The 17,960-nt window shown below is 39.8% G+C and overlaps 1 long non-coding RNA gene across 1 annotated transcript in view; it reads left to right on the top strand.

The window, feature by feature from the left end:
- Window positions 1–16,836, top strand: part of LOC104970610 (uncharacterized) — an 83,447-nt gene extending 66,611 nt beyond the window's left edge. The window contains exon 3 of the long non-coding RNA XR_003033500.2: window positions 16,463–16,836. This is a non-coding gene — a long non-coding RNA (uncharacterized lncRNA). The remainder of the gene's footprint in view (window positions 1–16,462) is intronic.
- The last annotated feature ends 1,124 nt before the right edge of the window (window positions 16,837–17,960 follow it).

Below are 17,960 nucleotides of genomic sequence, written 5' to 3'. Positions count from 1 at the left end.
GAGGTGCTCTTCCGGGACTAGTTGTGAGCTCTGTGATAGGTTCTTTTCATGGATGATCTTGGTGACTGCGCACATCCCTTTTTAAGGACCCCTGACACCATCCCCGAAAAGGAGTATGTCAAGGCTGTATATTGTCACCCTGCTTATATTTAACTTATACACAGAGTACATTATGAGAAACACTGGGCTGGAAGAAGCACAAGCTGGAATCAAGATTGCTGGGAGAAATATCAACAAGCTCAGATATGCAGATGACACCACCCTTATGGCAGAAAGTGAAAAGGAACTAAAAAGCCTCTTGATGAAAGTAAAAGAGGAGAGTGAAAAGTTGGCTTAAAGCTCAACATTCAGAAAACTAAGATCATGGCATCCGGTCCCATCACTTCATGGGAAATAGATGGGGAAACAGTGAAAACAGTGTCAGACTTTATTTTTTTGGGCTCCAAAATCACTGCAGATGATTGCAGCCATGAAATTAAAAGATGCTTACTCCTTGGAAGGAAAGTTATGACCAACCTAGATAGCATATTCAAAAGCAGAGACATTACTTTGCCAACAAAGGTCCATCTAGTCAAGGCTATAGTTTTTCCAGTGGTCATGTATGGATGTGAGAGTTGGACCATAAAGAAGGCTAACCACTGAAGAATTGATGCTTTTGAACTGTGGTGTTGGAAAAGACTCTTGAGAGTCCCTTGGACTGCAAGGAGATCCAACCAGTCCATCCTAAAGGAGATCAGTCCTGGGTGTTCATTGGAAGGACTGATGCTGAAGCTGAAGCTGAAACTCCAATACTTTGGCCACCTCATGTGAAGAGTTGACTCATTGGAAAAGACTCTGATGCTGAGAGGGATTGGGGGCAGGAGGAGAAGGGGACGACAGAGGATGAGATGGCTGGATGGTATCACCGACTCGATGGACGTGAGTCTGAGTGAACTCCGGGAGTTGGTGATGGACAGGGAGGTCTGGCATGCTGCATTCATGGGGTTGCAAAGAGTCGGACACAACTGAGCGACTGAACTGAACTGAACTGAACTGACACCATCGCTTAGCAGCAATGAATGTTGCCTATTCATCCCTGCCTCTTTCTCTGGAGTATTGCTCCCAGCAGAATGGGAGTGTTGTCACCTGGGAGTCCTGTTACTCCATTCTCCAAGTGGCTATGGCTAATGACAGACTGACACAGAGTACAGAAGACTGGTCCCTTTTCCTTCGAGGTGGTACTGTCCTCTGGTGCAATTTGTACCCCAGAATTACATGTGGGATCAAGTTGAAGCTAGATCCCAGTAAGACCTCGAGATTACTTCACTCCTTCCACTACCCCATCCTACTTTCCTCATTCCTTTTTTCTGTCCCAGAAGAAATCACGTGCCTAAGAACTCTCATCTCAGGTTTCAGTTCTGAGGAATGCAACCTAAGATAGTTACTTCTGTGTTGTCATTTCCTCAACTAGTAGTTTTATCATTACTTATTATTTTTTTATACTAAAGCTTCAGCCTTGCATTTGCATTTCACTTTGGAAATTAGGGAAGCTGATTAGGATCATGCTCTGGGTGAAGCAATGCAGAGGAGCAATGCAGGAATGCTTTGGAAGTGAACCTGGGAGTCGACACTGACCAGCAGCAGAGTCATCAGTGGCCCCGTGGGTGGAGGGAAGGAGTGGCTTCAAACCAGGAGGAGACTGAGTCATCCAGAAACAACCAAGGCAAATCCCTGGAAGAAGTGAACTTCCCCTTTTATTTGTTGAGAGAAGTCAAAGAAAGGCTAGAGTTATAGTGACAAGTCAGATGGGACTTCATATGTTGTAATTTTGGGACCAGGAGTAAACTGATCTCATCTTGTCTGTATGGGCTATTGTCATATTCGTTTCCAAGTGCTGCTGTAACAAATGACCACAAACTTACCGACTTAAAACAACACAAATTTATTATAGTTCTGAAAGTCAGAAGTCTGAATGGGTTTTCAGATTGGATTCCTTCTGAATATTCTAGCAGAGAATTTGTTTCCTTACCGTTTCTGCAGCTTCTAGAGGCCATGTGCATTACTTGGCCTATGGCTTATTCCTCTGTTTTCAAAGCCAGCCAGATAGCATCTTTGAATCTCTCTCTGTTCTTCTGCTTTAGCTATCACATCTCCTTCTCTCTGACTCCTCCTATGTCCCTTTTATAAGCACCCATGTGAATACTTTGAGCACACCAAGATCATCCAGGATAATCTTACCACCTCAAAATCCTTAACTTAATGGCATCTAGAATATCTCTTTGGCTACATAAGGTGACAACATTCACAGGTGGTATTAAATCATGGACATCTTTGCAGAAGGGCATTGGACAGTTAGGGAAACTTGGGCACAAAAATTATATTTTCCTTTCAACATTTGCTTCATGTTCAATGCCTGAAATCAATTTTGCGGAGTTAAAATCTGTACTTCCTCCTCACTCTTTTAGCAGAAGAGTTAGTCCGTGTCAGGGCTTGGACCCCATTACTAGGGTCATGAGTCTGTGTCACATGGCCTCGGAGAGTGCAGGGGTGCATGGTACAGCTGTGCCTATCCGTGGACAAGGCTTTCTCCTGGGATGCTTGTACAAGGGCAGAACCATGAGTGGCATCTCCACTAGGTCCATCCAACACCGACTCTTTGATTATATCTTTTGGGAAATCAATAAAGCGGAAAAGGAAATTATGAGATGATTCTTCTCTGGCCACTAAGAGTGTCTGTATATATCTGGCTGATATTTTGTATCCACTAAGGAAGCAAGACTCCAGTACTTTGGCCACCTTATGCAAAGAGTTGACTCATTGTGGGGGCAGGAGGAGAAGGGGATGACAGAGGGTGAGATGGCTGGATGGCATCACCGACTCGATGGACGTGAGTTTGAGTGAACTCCGGGAGTTGGTGATGGACAGGGATGCCTGGTGTGCTGCTATCATGGGGTCGCAGAGACGGACATGACGGAGTGACTGAACTGAACTGAATGGAAGGAAGCGAGGGGATTTAGGTAAAGTTACACTCCACAAGTCCCACTCCAGCCTCACTCTTTGTCTTTCTCTCTCCCTTAGATTGTCATGTGTTATACTTCTTTGTAATTTTTTGAACATCAAAATCAGGAGTAGAGCTCCAGACATAGCCTGTAGTCCATGCAAATTAATCCCAGAACTATTGTTAAGTTTGATGCTAAGATAAAGTGACATATGCTTCTTTCTCCATCAAATAAAAGTTCCTTTATGGACAGCAACTTGTTATTAATGTCAGTCAAGGAAGGAATGGTGTCAATCATTTGATATCAGTAATTTTTCCTTTGTATTCCTCAAATTGCCAAGAGAGGTCATTGAGAGTGAAGTTGCCTAGGTATTATTTTGCCCAGTAAAATGCCTTTGACTGAAAATTTTCCTGTTTTCTGTCTTTACATTGCTGTCCTGACATGAAAGAAGTAATTTGACCCCTCAGCAAAGGAGGCATGATGTCTTCTGCTCCTCAGACCTTGAGTTCATGCTTTTGGGTCTTCCCAGATTTCATTAATCTCCTTGGTCTTCTCTCCCTGTCCCTCTATCCTGTTCAGATTTTTTCACCACCATATTATGTATGTTCTTCACTCTAGTGTTTCTTACCTGAACAGGAGTCTGGTCAACATGTGGATGATGTGGTAAGAGCTAAAGCTGGAAACGTAGGCTATTCTCCTTTTAAGATACTTGGAGTGTCTTTAAAAAAAGGTCATCTGGAGATTTTGAGTTGATTGCCATCTAATTTCTAAAACCCATGAGCCATTTCCCCAGAATGTTGCTTTGAGCCAATGATATTTCTGACAATTCATTATTCCTAATATAATGAAGAAAAAGAGATCTTGATTAAAGGTCAAAATCACACACATTGCCTAGTTACTTTTCACAATCCAAGATGTAGAACCATGAACTTGATGAATTCTGGGTATCATTGAGATGCTTCAGAAAACCAAGTGACTGCTTCATGGATATTTCTTCAGTCTTTAATATTTCTTGCTAGCCAACTGTGACAATTTTGTACAAGGCAAGAATATCCTTTCTTAATATGCTTCCTTCAATCCCCGAGAATATAAATGAGTTGATGATTAGGGCTATGAAGCATACAGGATTCCATATCACTTTAATATATTTCTGTGATTTGAGCTATTTATTTTGCCAGCTCAATGTTTTCCCGATGCCAGGAAGAAATCTTAATGAGACTGGAAACCTGTGATATTCTTCACCTGGGTATTGCTGTAGAGAGGATAGAATAGAATCCAGTTTGTGTTAAGTAATAATAATAATGATGATGGCAATAATAAATAAAAAAGACTTTTGTTTAATTCAACAAAAAGCAATAATGTGCTGTTAGGGGAAATAAGCAAAATTATTTCAGAAGTTGTCTGAAGTGTACGGCAGGCATTTAAAAAATATTAGGTGGAGGATTTTACAGGTACATTTGAATTGATTGAACTTTCATCCTGGGCAGTAATAGGTATGAGACAAATAGAAAATCCTTTCACTCTTGAGAGCCATTGACTTAAGGGAAAGATTTTTACTGACAACTCATACATAAAAATGCAGTGTTATAAGTTTCTTTAAAAAAAAAAAACAGAGATACATGTATTATTCAATAGCTTGTTAAATTTTTAAGCATTTTATTATGAAAATTTCAATTTCACACATGCTTAGTGAGAACAGTATAATAAATCCCCATATTCCATCACTCAGTGTCAATAATTATTATTTTACCAATCTTTCAACTTTTTTCAAAATACAAAAAAGTTGAGTTATATCTTACAGATATTCTATTCAGTTTCTTGCTTAGTCATTTCTATTTCTTACGAACTTTAAGACAGCTCATCTTAATTTCAATAGATTTTCTTATCTCATGCTTCCCTGAGAAGATAGGCTATTCAGTTTGAGATCTGCCATTTTCCCTTCTCTGCAGTTCATAATGTTTCAGAATTCTGTTCTTTTTCTCCCATCCTCTCCTCCTGTGTCCTCAGAGAAGCAGTGTTTCTCCATGTGAAGTTAAACTTCCATCTGAGTATTTAGTCAAGTTGGTCTCCTCCAGAATCTTGCCCTATTAATTTTCTGCCCATTTTATTTATTCTTTAATTTATAGTTGCACTGGGTCTTTGTTGCTTTGTGCAGGCTTTCTCTAGTTGTGGCAAGTGGGGGCTACTCTTCGTTGTGGTACGTGGGCTTCTCATTGCGGTGGCTTCTCTTGTGGCAGAGCACAGACAGGCTCTGGGCACGTGGGCTTTGGTAATTGTGGCACACAGGCTCAGTAGTTGTGGTTTGTGGGCCCTGGAGCTCGGGCTCAGTAGTTAGAGCGCATGGGCTTAGTTACTCTGCGGCATGTGAAATGTTCCCCGACCAGGGGTGGAACCTGTGTCCCCTGCATTGGCAGGAGGATTCTTATTCCCTAGGCTACCAGGGAAGCCCCTCTCCCTCATTTTCTATCTTTAGTCTTCCTCTTGGCTCTGTTATCTCTGCCAATAAATATGTTCATATCTTCTCCAAACTCAAAAGACAGAACTACTAGGAACATCTTTTGAACTATTTTTCTCTGCAAACTGACTTTGACTCAAGCCTTTTGTGGTTATTCTTTTTCCACCTAGACTTGAAATCTGAGAAAATGTTGATGTCTTCTTGTTCTTCCACCATCCAGGCTTTAAGAATCCCTATTTCTTCACTGACTTTGCATCTGCCCCAGGTAAGAGGCAGTATTTTCCAAAGATGGTCACAAAAGTGTCTCCCATCTCACATGCTCTTCTTCGGGGTGACCTTGACACTTCTGCTCTTGGGTAGTAGGGTCTGTGTTCCTTCCCCTGGCTGGGTGAAACTTTGTGACTGCCTCGACCATTAAAGTATGACAAAGTGACACAATGGGACTGGGATGGTCATGAACGTGCCGTGCATGTCCCTCTTGTTCTTTTAGAGCCCAGCCATCATGCTGTTAGAAAGCTTTAATTAGCCCACATGGAGAGACCATGTGGAGAAGCCATATGTAAGCGTTTCAGTCAGTAGCTGGCCTCAAGTATCAGAGAGGTGAATGAGGAAGCCTTCAAGATGATATACCCACCAGCTGTTGTCAAAACACTTCAGCTGAGGTGCAGACATTGTAGAGTGGAGACAAGTCATGCCTATAACGCACTGTTCAAATTCTTGACCAGCAGAATCTATGAACATAATAATTGATTGTTTTATGCAAGTTTTTGGTTGATTTGTCTCCCAACCATAGCCCTGAAATACCTAGTCTCCTCTTCCTCACTTTGCTTGCTCTAGTTTACACACAAATCCTTTTTTTGTTTGTTTGTTTGCTTTGGTTTTCAGTTTTATTTATTTATTTTTTTTCTTTACAATATTGTCTTAGTTTTGCCATGCATTGACATGAATCCACCATGGGCGTACATGTGTTCCCCATCCTGAACCCCCCTCCCACCTCCCTCCGCATCCCATCCCTCTGGGTCATCCCAGTGCACCAGCCCCGAGCATCCTGTATCATGCATCGAACTTGGACTGGTGATTCGTTTCACATGTGATAATTTACATGTTTCAGTGCCATTCTCCCATATCATCCTGCCCTTGCCCTCTCCCACAAAGTCTAAAAGACTGTTCTATGCATCTGTGTCTCTTTTGCTGTCTTGCATACAGGGTTATCGTTACCATCTTTCTAAATTCCATATATATGCGTTAATATACTGTATTGGTGTTTTTCTTTCTGGCTTACTTCACTCTGTATAATAGGCTCCAGTTTCATCCACCTCATTAGAACTGATTCAAATGTATTCTTTTTAATGGCTGAGTGATATTCCATTGTACACACAAATCCTTTTGGCCTAATTTTTGGACTAGGCTTTTATCTTTAAGGATTTCTCTAGTAGAATCAGTGCTGCCTCCATGTCTCACCTAAACATGGTACTCTCCTGTTTTTGAAATACTTTTCTGTCACTTAAAAATTTTTTTAAATTTATTTATTTTTGGCTGTGCTGGGTTTTCACTGCTGCACACAGGTTTTCTCTAGTTGCAGAGAGCAGAGCTATTCTCTAGTTGTAGTTTGTGGGCTTCTCGTTTTGATGGCTTCTGTTATGGAGCATGGGCTCTAGGGCTCATGGGCTTCAGTAGTTCCAGCATGTGGGCTCAGCACTTGCAGCTTGTGGGGTTAGTTGCTCCGTGGCATGTGGAATTTTACCAGAGCAGGGATTGAGCCCATGTCCCCTGCATTGGCAGGCAGATTCTCAGCCACTGGACCACCACGGAAACCCCTTTTCTGTCACATTTTTAATTTGCTTCCAAACACTGGGGAATGGGCATGGCATATTATAACAACCATTTTGCAGGTAAGAAACTGAGATTTAACTAAAGAGGTCTTATATGACTTTCAAAGTAGCTTGTAGAACTGGAACTAGAACAATGAAAGGGGACTTACTATGGCCTGTAGAATTTCTCAAAGACATTTTCCCACAGAATCCTTTCTGGAATCGCCTATCAGCATTTGAAGGACACTGGTTTCCCAAGGGACATAGTTTGGGATATTTCCCTTCAAATCCAATTTATTCTTTTTATAGATTAAGCTTGGGAGATTTTATTTCCAAGAGATAATAAAGGAAAGATACAAAAGGGACGGGAACTAGAGTGCAAAGTTGTTCTGCCACGTCTTTGTAGCTTGCTATATGGTGTAGGATTTTTTTGGTGTGCTTGTACCTTTATAGTAGTTCTATCAGCCTGGCTCTGGGTGTCCCAGGTGAGAGAAGAAAAGACATATTAGAAGGTGTCAATGCCTTTTAGCCAAATATTACTGTAGGACACTTGATTAAATAAATTGGGCTTATTACTCATTGCAGGGAATCATGGGGTCCCTCTGTAAGAGCATGTTAGAACATACTATAGGATTTGGGCTCCAGTGGGGTGAGTTAGAGGAGAGTCTAAGGAAGCAGGAGTTTGGTCTAGATGGGGTGCTATCAGAAAGTGAGGACAACGCTATGGCTGGGTATTTTGTGAGTGTCAGTGACCTTGTTTTTGTTTGTGTTTAAAGTTATGAAGTGGTCTTGTTTCATTTCATTTTTTTTTTTCTGCTTCATTGACTACTCTAAAGCCTTTGAGGTTTTTTTTTTTTTTTCCTTTTTTAAAAAAATTTAAATTTATTTATTTTAATTGGAGGCTAATTACTTTACAATATTGTATTGGTTTTGCCATACATCAACATGAATCCGCCACGGGTGTACACGTGTTCCCAATCCTGAACCCCCCTCCCACCTCCCTCATTTCATTTTATCATGATCTCAGAGTAATCTTGTTTGAGGCTGATATACTGTGAGTTTATATTCTCCAAGAGAACAAAAATGGCCTGGCTGTGAGTGTCAAATGAGCTTATAAAAATACTGAGGTCTAGTTATGACCATCAGATTAGTTTCGTATATCAGAGGTTGCTTTTTTTTTTCCCCACAGATCAATATTCTTAGTCACTTTAGGTATTACAGAGCAAAGCCAATCTCTGTCTGGGGCTAAGACTCATTCAAGGGAGCCTGACCTTGTTTGCGATGGGGTCTTTACTGCTAGGTCATGTTGTTGTTATCCTTCAGTTGCTTAGTCATGTCCAACTCTTTGCAACCCCATGGATTGCAGCACGCCAGGCTTCCCTGTCCTTCACCATCTCCCAGATCTACTGCTAGGTCATAGGAGACAATAAAGCAAAGAAACCTCACAAGCAGATGGCCAAAAGACTCAGTGAGTAGTATCAGATTTTTATTGCATGTAATCTTCAATAGAATAAAAGAGATTGCTTTTTAAAAAACCCAACAACCCTTACAACTGCTCTCTTTCAGAATTTTGAACCTTTCAGTCACAGCTTTATTAGAAGGAACATCCTCCTGGTTGGTGCCTAGAACACTAAAGAGGCACAGTTATTAAACTGCTTTAGAATGGAAAGTTAACATTTGTGAACTCAAAACCTGGCTCATAGAGCAACACTTGCCCATTTCACTGGTTAGTATTAGATTTAAGACTAGAACTCAGGCCCCTGACCCCCAATTCAGTGCTTTTAAATTCCCAGTGCCTCGCACATGTATGTAGGGGTTGGCATGATTCACGACATCTGGAGCCAATTGTTTTTGTCCTTTTATGAGCCTTAATAGGTATGTTTTCCATGGAAATGGTTAATGACATTTTAAATAGTTACTTCAGAACTCATAAGATTTGATAATCATTCCTGTATTTGATGATACACCCCCAGTGTTTTTGAAGAATAATGACTGCAGAAGAGAAGTGAGCATTTTCTCTTTACAGCAATGTAGCTCATAATTAATTGATCATCATCTCCTATTAGTGAGATATCTTTGATCCTGCTAATTGAAAATGAGACTGTTTTCCTAAGCACAGAATAAAAGCAATATTAAACTGTTTAGTCTTTGTCTGCTTAAGGGCCAAACATTAGTTAAGTGAGTTTATAGGAATAATTAATCAAAAAATTTAAACAACTGATTTTTTTTTGAGTGATTTGCTTGCCACACTTGTTGAGGAACTCTGTTACTTAACAGTTGGCTTTCTCAATATCAGACAAGTAATTTTCATAATGTTGAGGGAGCAGAAAGGAAAGGGATCCAGAAGATAGATAGAATACATCATCATGATCATAACATAAGCATGCTGCCTGCACATAACTATTAGTGCTTAGAAGTCCTGTGAAGTATAATTTTTATTCATACTTTATAGATAAGGACATCAGGGCTGCAAGATGTTACAAAATTCATCTAATGTAAATGGTATAACCAAGATATAAATGCATACTTTTAGATTCTAAATCATATCTGGGTCCAGCATTCTTTTTGCTACATCTTTTGGCCTCATAATCTGATTAATGTCAAAAGAAAATATGAGCAGTACTAAAATATGAACAGGTGAGGAAGGAAAGGCACAGAATCAGTATAACTTGCCACCACTGCTCTGGATAGGAGTCTCCAGCACTGATGTTGGAAAGACAGTGTAACTTGTAGAGTTGAGAAATTGGTGAAATGTTCCAGTTGAATAGTTATTGTTTCAAACTTTACAAATTTCCTATAAGAGTGTGTACAACTATGGGTACTTAAGTAGATGGTTTTAGAAACAGAGAATCCATGTATTGCTCAAATTATTCTTTTCTTCCCTCAGTGTTCCATGTCTTTATCCTGCTTAGCAGCAGCCAAAGGTATTGAGCACAATTTGTTACGATGTCATAGAGACATGATCTACTGTGTAAAGGATGCTTCTAGAACTCATCTTTTTATAAATTTATAGTCTAGACATCAACTTAGAAGCAACAGAATGAAAATGCCTAAATTAAGGGTCAGCAAACTTTTTCTGTAAAGGGGCAGATAGTAAATATTTTAGGCTTTGTGAGTCACATGGTCCTTTTAGCAGCTTCTTAGCTCAGCTGTTGTGAAACTATTCATAGGCAATGCAGAAACAGGCATGTCTATGTTTCACTAAAACTTTATTAATGGGCCCTGAAATTCAAATTCCATTTAATTTTCACACTTCTTGAAATATTATTCTTCTTTTAATTTTTTTCAATGATTAAAAAATTGTAAAAACCCACTCTTCACTAACAGGTCATACAAAACCTGGTAGCTGGCTGGGCTTGGCTGATGGGCTGCAGTTTGTAGACTGTCCTCATTGGTGCAGAAGGGGCTATGAGGGATTTGCACTCGAGGGAGAAGAGGTGGACTTGATGGGAAGATGGGAGGAGGATGTTAGGACACGAACATACCTGACTTCAGGTTTCAAGAAGACAGAGGGGACAGCTCTTCTTCAGAGTGGGCCTGTACCTCTTCCCCACCTCCGTAATGAGCAATACCTGTGGCCTTGCTAAATTGTTGTTCTGAACAGATTCACTCAGAATGACTCATTGCCCTGAACAAAGCTGGGGAAGATTTTCTGTCCTTTATTCAAAAGCACTAATTGGCCCATCTGTGTCTCTTAAATTAAGATTTCCGGAGCTTAGGTCTTTAAGCCTTTTAACATGGTTTGCTTCTTACACCTTTTATCAGCGTAGAAGAATAGCTGCTTTTCTCATTTTTTCTTGTAAAATCCTGTTCCAAATGTACAAGTTACTTTATTCACATGATGTTTCATGGCTATTTCTGGGCCTCTGATCACAGAAGCACAAAAAGTTATAGAAAATTTAAGGCACCTGTTAAATGTTGTGGGCAGTTTGACTAGACATAGATAATCTGGAGTTTCAGAGATGTGATTTGAATTTCTTTGCATCCCGCCCTGCTTCCCCTCCCCCCTTTTTATTGAGGAATGAATTATATATAGAAAAATTCATTTTTTTTGGTATACAGGTCTATGAAATTTGACAAATGCATGTACCCACTGTGACATATTATATCTGTTTTGTAACTACCATGACAAGCAAGATATAGAATATTCCCTAAAATTTCCTAGTGTGCCTTTGTAATTATCCTCTCCCCTAACTCCATCCTCTGATAACCACTGATCTGATCTCTCTGCCTTTCCCAGGATGTCATGTAAATGGAATCATATAGGATATAGCCTTTGGTCTGGCTTCTTTCATCTGGCACAGTGCATTTGAAATTCATCTATGTTGTTGCATGTATCAGTAATTTGTTCCATTTTCTGGCTAAGTAGATTTCATTATATATGTATACCAGTTTGTTTATATATTCTCCAATGGAGGATATTTGAGTTATTTTTGATTTTCAGTTTGATCATTCTAATAGGTATATAATGGTATTTCATTGTGGTTTAAGTTGCATATTCAAGTGACTAACAATGTCACTTTTCATATGCTTATTTGCCACCCACGCATCTTCTTTGGTGAAGTGTCTGTTCAAATTCTTGGCCCATTTTTAATTGAGTTGTTTGTTTTCTTGCTATTGATTTTTGAGAGTTTTTTTTTTTTTTAATACTCTGGGGACAAGTCTTTAATCAGATATATATTCTAGAAATATTTTCTCCCAATCTGTGGCTTTTAATTTTCTTAACAGTATCTTTTGCAAAGCAAAATAATTTAATTTTGATGAAGTTCAGTAGCCAGTAGCTAGAAGCACACATAATGCTCAAATCTATTCTCCAATAAAAGGAACCAGGATTCCTTACAGATATGACTGAATTCAGAACTAGGGCAGGGAGGATACAGGAAGAGCCAAAACATCTTGTGGTATCAGAAAATAGAAGTGCCGAAAAATCATGGAAATGTATTGAAAGGACAGGCGAGTCAACATGAAGGAACTCTTCATGACCAAGTCTGGGAAAATATGAGCAAGAAAAAAAATAATGATAGTAATGGATTATAACCTATAGAATGAGATGAATATCCATGAATTCATACTGATGTAAATAAATTGGGTAAAATAATAAATGGAAGCTGGATTTCCCTGGTAGTTCAGTAGTTCAGGAGGATTAAGAATCCTCCTGCCAGTGCAGGGACATGGGTTTGATCCCTGGTCCAGAAAGATCCCACATGTCACAGGGCAACTAAGCCCGTGCACCACAACTTCTGAGCCTGTGCTCTAGAGCCCATGAACTGCAACTACTGAGCCCATATACTGCAACTACTGCAGTCTGCATGCCCTAGAGTCCATGCTCTGCAGTAAGAGAAGCCACTGCAATGAAAAGCCCACGCATCACATTGAAGAGTAGCCCCCTCGCCCCCCATCACCACAATTAGAGAAAAGCCTGCACAGCAACGAAGACCCAGTGCAGCCAAAAATAAAGAAATAAAAATTTTTTTAAAGTGAAAGAGGCAGGAAAGTTCTGTTTTTAATAAAGTTTCAATAACAAATATAGAAAGAATGATGTAAATAGAAAAATCACCATTTGTTGAAAGCTATGCTAATAATTGTTTTAGGCAAGAATTATTAATGGATGCTAAGATTAGTGGATGAAAGTTTGGGTAGAAATAAGATAGATATTTGCATAGTTTTAATGTATCTCCCCTAAATATTTAGTAGTTATAAAGGGAAAAATAGCTTTACAGTGGAGAGACCTGTGACACACCACCTTTACCAAGTTAACCTCATTGGTAATGTTGGTAATTAACATCATATGCCTGACACGATGCACTGAGAAAGGTATAGCATCACGTCTATGATTTTCTTGTCAAAAACGTGTAACCTGAATTTAACCATGAAGACCCATCATTCAAACTCAAATTATGAAATGTTACATAATATAACTGACCAGTCCTTTCCAAAGGTGTCAAAATCACAAAAAACAAAGAAAGGTTGGCAAACCATCTCAGATTGGAGAAGACTAAGTAGTCATGACATCTAAACGTAATGCAGGATCTTGGCCCAGAAAAAGGATGTTAGTGGGACAACAGCAATATAATGATATCTAAAGAAATCTGTGGTTTGGTTAATAGTATTGTACCAATGTTAATCTCTGTTTTGACAAATGTACCGTGGTTAAGTAAGATGTAACATTAGCGGAGGGCTTCTCTGGTGACTCAGTGGTAAAGAATCTGCCTGCCAATGCAGGAGACGTGGGTTAAATCCCTGAGTTAGGAAGATCCTCTGGATAAGTGAATGGCAACCAGCTGCAGTATTCTTGCCTGGGAAATCCCTTGAACAGAGAAGCCTGGTGGGCTCAGTCCAGGGGGTCACAAAAGTGTCCAACATAGTGACTAAACAACAATAACATTAGGGGAGCTGGATGAAAGGTATATAAGGGGTTTCTATTATGTTTGGAACTTTCTGTAAAACTATAATTATTTAAAAATTAAAATTCAAAAAAAACCACACAGTGGAAAAGTAAGCCAAAATCTTTAAAATAGCCACGCGTAAGGAAGAATCCAGGTAGAAGAGACAAGGATAGAAAGTGGGCTTTCTAATTTACTATGTTTTGCAGATTTGACTTTGGAATCATGTAAATATTTTACATAACTCTAAACAAAATTAACGGAGAAGGCAATGGCAACCCACTCCAGTACTCTTGCTTGGAAAATCCCATGGATGGAGGAGCCTGGTGGGCTGCAGTCCATGGGGTCGCAAAGAGTCGGACACGACTGAGCAACTTCACTTTCACTTTTCACTTTCATGCATTGGAGAGGGAAATGGCAACCCACTCCAGTGTTCTTGCCTGGAGAATCCCAGGGATGGGGAAGCCTGGTGGACTGCCGTCTATGGGGTTGCACAGGGTCGGACATGACTGAAGTGACTTAGCAGCAGCAGCAAACAAAATTAAATTTAGAAGCATTTCCTAAAAATCAAAAACAAATGAAACAAATCTAAAGGTATATAGTAAGTTAGTGGCAAAAGCACAGAGAAAATGTCTTCCCTCCTGGTCCTGTGTTTATGCTTGCACTTCCAATGTAGGGGCTGCAGGTTCGACCCCTGGTCAGGGAATTAAGGTCCCACATACCATGTGGCATGACCAAATTAAAATAATAATAATAATAAAGTACAGGGAGAAGAAATATTTCAAATGACTTCAAACCACAGTAATTTGACTATAATGAGATAGACTTTATGGGCAAAGAAAAGCTGAAAAACTCGGTTGTAGCTCACGGGCCAGAGCTGGGTCATATAGCAAACCAGAGCTGCAAGGGAATATGGGAAAGCTTCTGACTTGCCACTCTCTGTAGTGTAACACAGCAAGGGAGAATGGGCTGGGGATGGCTTTGGGATAGCCAGTCGTCAGTATCAGCCATCACCGTCTACTGGGGCCACCACCTTTGTGTTTCCACTTAGCTTGGATTGGGCTACTAAAATCTTTTCCTAATAGCAGATACAATAATGATGGGCAACAGTGCCTCTGCCTCAAGTGTTCTGTCAACTTACTGAGGTTGGGGTTGCTGCCTTGACAGAGTTGAGCAGCAAATCTGGAACCACCTCTTCACTGGCCAATGGAAGAAATTCCAAGCTTGTTATCAATGGTACCTAGTCTCTCATCTCCAGGGTAACAGTGGAGCACTGCTTCCGTCACTTATTTTTATGCTGAAGAAAATGGTAACCATGCTTAAAGACTCTTGCATTTTGTAACAAAACTTGTGGATTTTCAGAGAAAGAGTAATGGAAACCTAAAGTCTGGAAAGATGCATGATGTGTAAATTCAGTCATCATTATGCAAATGGATATACACATAATAAATCCAGAGATGGCTGACTATATTTTAGAAATATTATAAGCCAATTATTTTGACAGCCTGCAGGAGGTAGATAAATTGTGAAATATATGTTACAGTATACAGAGTAGCTTGTTAACAAGATGTCTTTTGCTGGCAAATATTTTAGCAGAAAAACCATCCATCAGCACATTTCCAGCTTTGTTCTCCTCCTTTGACTTCACAGATATATTTAGTATCATGAAAAAAAAGGAGGAAGCCTTGTGTGTTTTGGTAGAGGCTTATGGTAGTTTCATAAACCTTGTCTCATTTGATACTTAAAATAAGTCAGTGAAATGCTTGAACCATAGCTCATTTTCCCATTTTATAGATAAACAAGCTGAAGCTCTTGGGGTTTTCATGATTTGCTTAGGGTCTGGTAGGAGGCAGATTTCAGACTGGAACTCTGATTAGTGTATTTTGCACCATAACACTTGCCCCATTCTTTCGCTCTCTTCACTGCAGATTGAGCTAGTTTGCAATACTCTGGCACCTTCAAATGAGTAACCGCAAGCACATAGGGACTGCAAGATTATTGGTGCCATGTCACTGGGCCAGGTATAATGCTAGAAGTAGAAGATGCATTTTTAGTTAACACTTGGATGAAAAAAACATTAAGTGAACAACAACCAAATCTCCCAAAGCCTTTGCTGTTACTGTTGGCGTTTCACCAGGTGACTTTGGGGACAGCATTTCTTATTCAAAAATGCATGTTAATGGAAAAGTGTCAGATCATCAGTGTATGAGAATGTCAGATTACTGATTTGTTGGGTGACATAAGACAAATCAGTTCTCCTGTCTGGGCCTCAGAGTGGATTATTTCTTGGCTTCTACATAGTTCCACTATTCTTTAATTTTTTTGCATGGGCTTGCAGTATAGAAGAGAAAGTTCTAAACCAGAGGAATGTTAAGAGGTCAGCAGTGATGCCATAGATTTCTTTCTGGACATTTGGACCTATAGAGTTTAAGGACTAACAAGAAAATTCTCATCTCTTAGAAATTGCAAAGTACAGAAAAGATGAATTAGTGAAGATAATAGCCTTGCTAGGAATTTTAAATGATGCACTTAGTGCTTTCTCTGTTAGCCTCTCAGGAGTGTTTTGAGTGGTTTTAGGAGAGCAAAGAATGACATGGCAAAATCTGTTACCTAAGGACAAAGCTGGGTGTGGGTAGAACAATACTCTGGCAGACCTGGTAGCCTGATGGCAGTAGTTCTCAATTCTGGTCACATCTAAGAATCACTGGGGGGACTTTTTAATGTTTGTAATTGAGATTTAAAACAAATAAGTAAATAGACATACAGAGCAAAAATCTTAAGTGTATAACATAATGAATTTTTATATATGCATCCACTTGTATTATCATTACCCAGGTTAAGATCATTCCCAGAACCTCAGAAGAACACTCCTGAGGGTTACTACTCTTCTGTCCTGCATCATCTTGGGTGAGTCTAGCCTGTTTTTGAACTTACTGTAAATAGAATCATATAGTAGATACGCTTCTATCTGGCTTCTTTCACTTATTTCATCATGAGTGAGATTCATCCATGCTGTTATGTGTATCAGATGTGTACTCTTTTCCATTGCTGTGCAGTAGTAGAATCTACTACATTTTATTTGTCCATTCTACTATAAAGTTAGCCCTCTATATCCACAAGTTCCACATCCACAGAATTAGCTGACCACAGATCAAAAGTATTTTAAAATATTCCAGAAAGTTCCAAAAAGCAAAACTTGAGTTTGCTGTGTGCCATCAACTATTTGAAGAACGCTGAGCATCAGAGAATTGATGTTTTTGAACTGTGGAGTTGGAGAAGACTCTTGAGAGTCCCTTGGACTGCAAGGAGATCAAACCAGTCAATCCTAAGGGAAATCAATCCTGAATATTCATTGGAAGGACTGATGCTGAAGCTGAAACTCCAATACTTTGGACACCTTATGTGAAAAGCTGACTCAGTCGAAAAGACCCAGATGCTGGGAAAGACTCAGGGCAGAATTTTCCACAGTTTATTGTGATCCACACAGTCAAAGGCTTTGGCATAGTCAATAAAGCAGAAATAGATGTTTTTCAGGAACTCTCTTGCTTTTTCAATGATTGAACAGATGTTGGCAATTTACTCTCTGGTTCCTCTGCCTTTTTTAAATCCAGCTTGAACATCTGGAAGTTCACGGTTCACGTATTGCTGAAGCCTGGCTTGGATAATTTTGAGCATTACTTTAGTAGCGTGTGAGATGAGTGTGGAAAATTCTCCAAGAGATGGGAATACCAGACCACCTGATCTGCCTCTTGAGAAATTTGTACGCAGGTCAGGAAGCAACAGTTAGAACTGGACATGGAACAACAGACTGGTTCCAAATAGGAAAAGGAGTTCGTCATGGCTGTATATTGTCATCCTGTTTATTTAACTTATATGCAGAGTACATCATGAGAAACGCTGGACTGGAAGAAGCACAAGCTGGAATCAAGATTGCCGGGAGAAATATCAATAACCTCAGATATGCAGATGACACCACCCTTATGGCAGAAAGTGAAGAGGAACTAAAAAGCCTCTTGATGAGAGTGGAAGTGGAGAGTGAAAAAGTTGGCTTAAAGCTCAACATTCAGAAAACGAAGATCATGGCATCCAGTCCCACCACTTCATGGGAAATAGATGGGGAAACAGTGTCAGACTTTATTTTTCTGGGCTCCAAAATCACTACAGATGGTGACTGCAGCCATGAAATTAAAAGACGCTTACTCCTTGGAAGGAAAGTTATGACCAACCTAGATAGCATATTCAAAAGCAGAGACATTACTTTGCCAACAAAGGTTCGTCTAGTCAAGGCTATGGTTTTTCCAGTAGTCATGTATGGATGTGAGAGTTGGACTGT

The sequence above is a fragment of the Bos taurus genome, chromosome X (assembly GCF_002263795.3).
Source record: "Bos taurus isolate L1 Dominette 01449 registration number 42190680 breed Hereford chromosome X, ARS-UCD2.0, whole genome shotgun sequence".
Taxonomy (NCBI): Eukaryota; Metazoa; Chordata; class Mammalia; order Artiodactyla; family Bovidae; genus Bos; species Bos taurus.
This window is presented reverse-complemented; position numbering and strand designations above follow the sequence as displayed.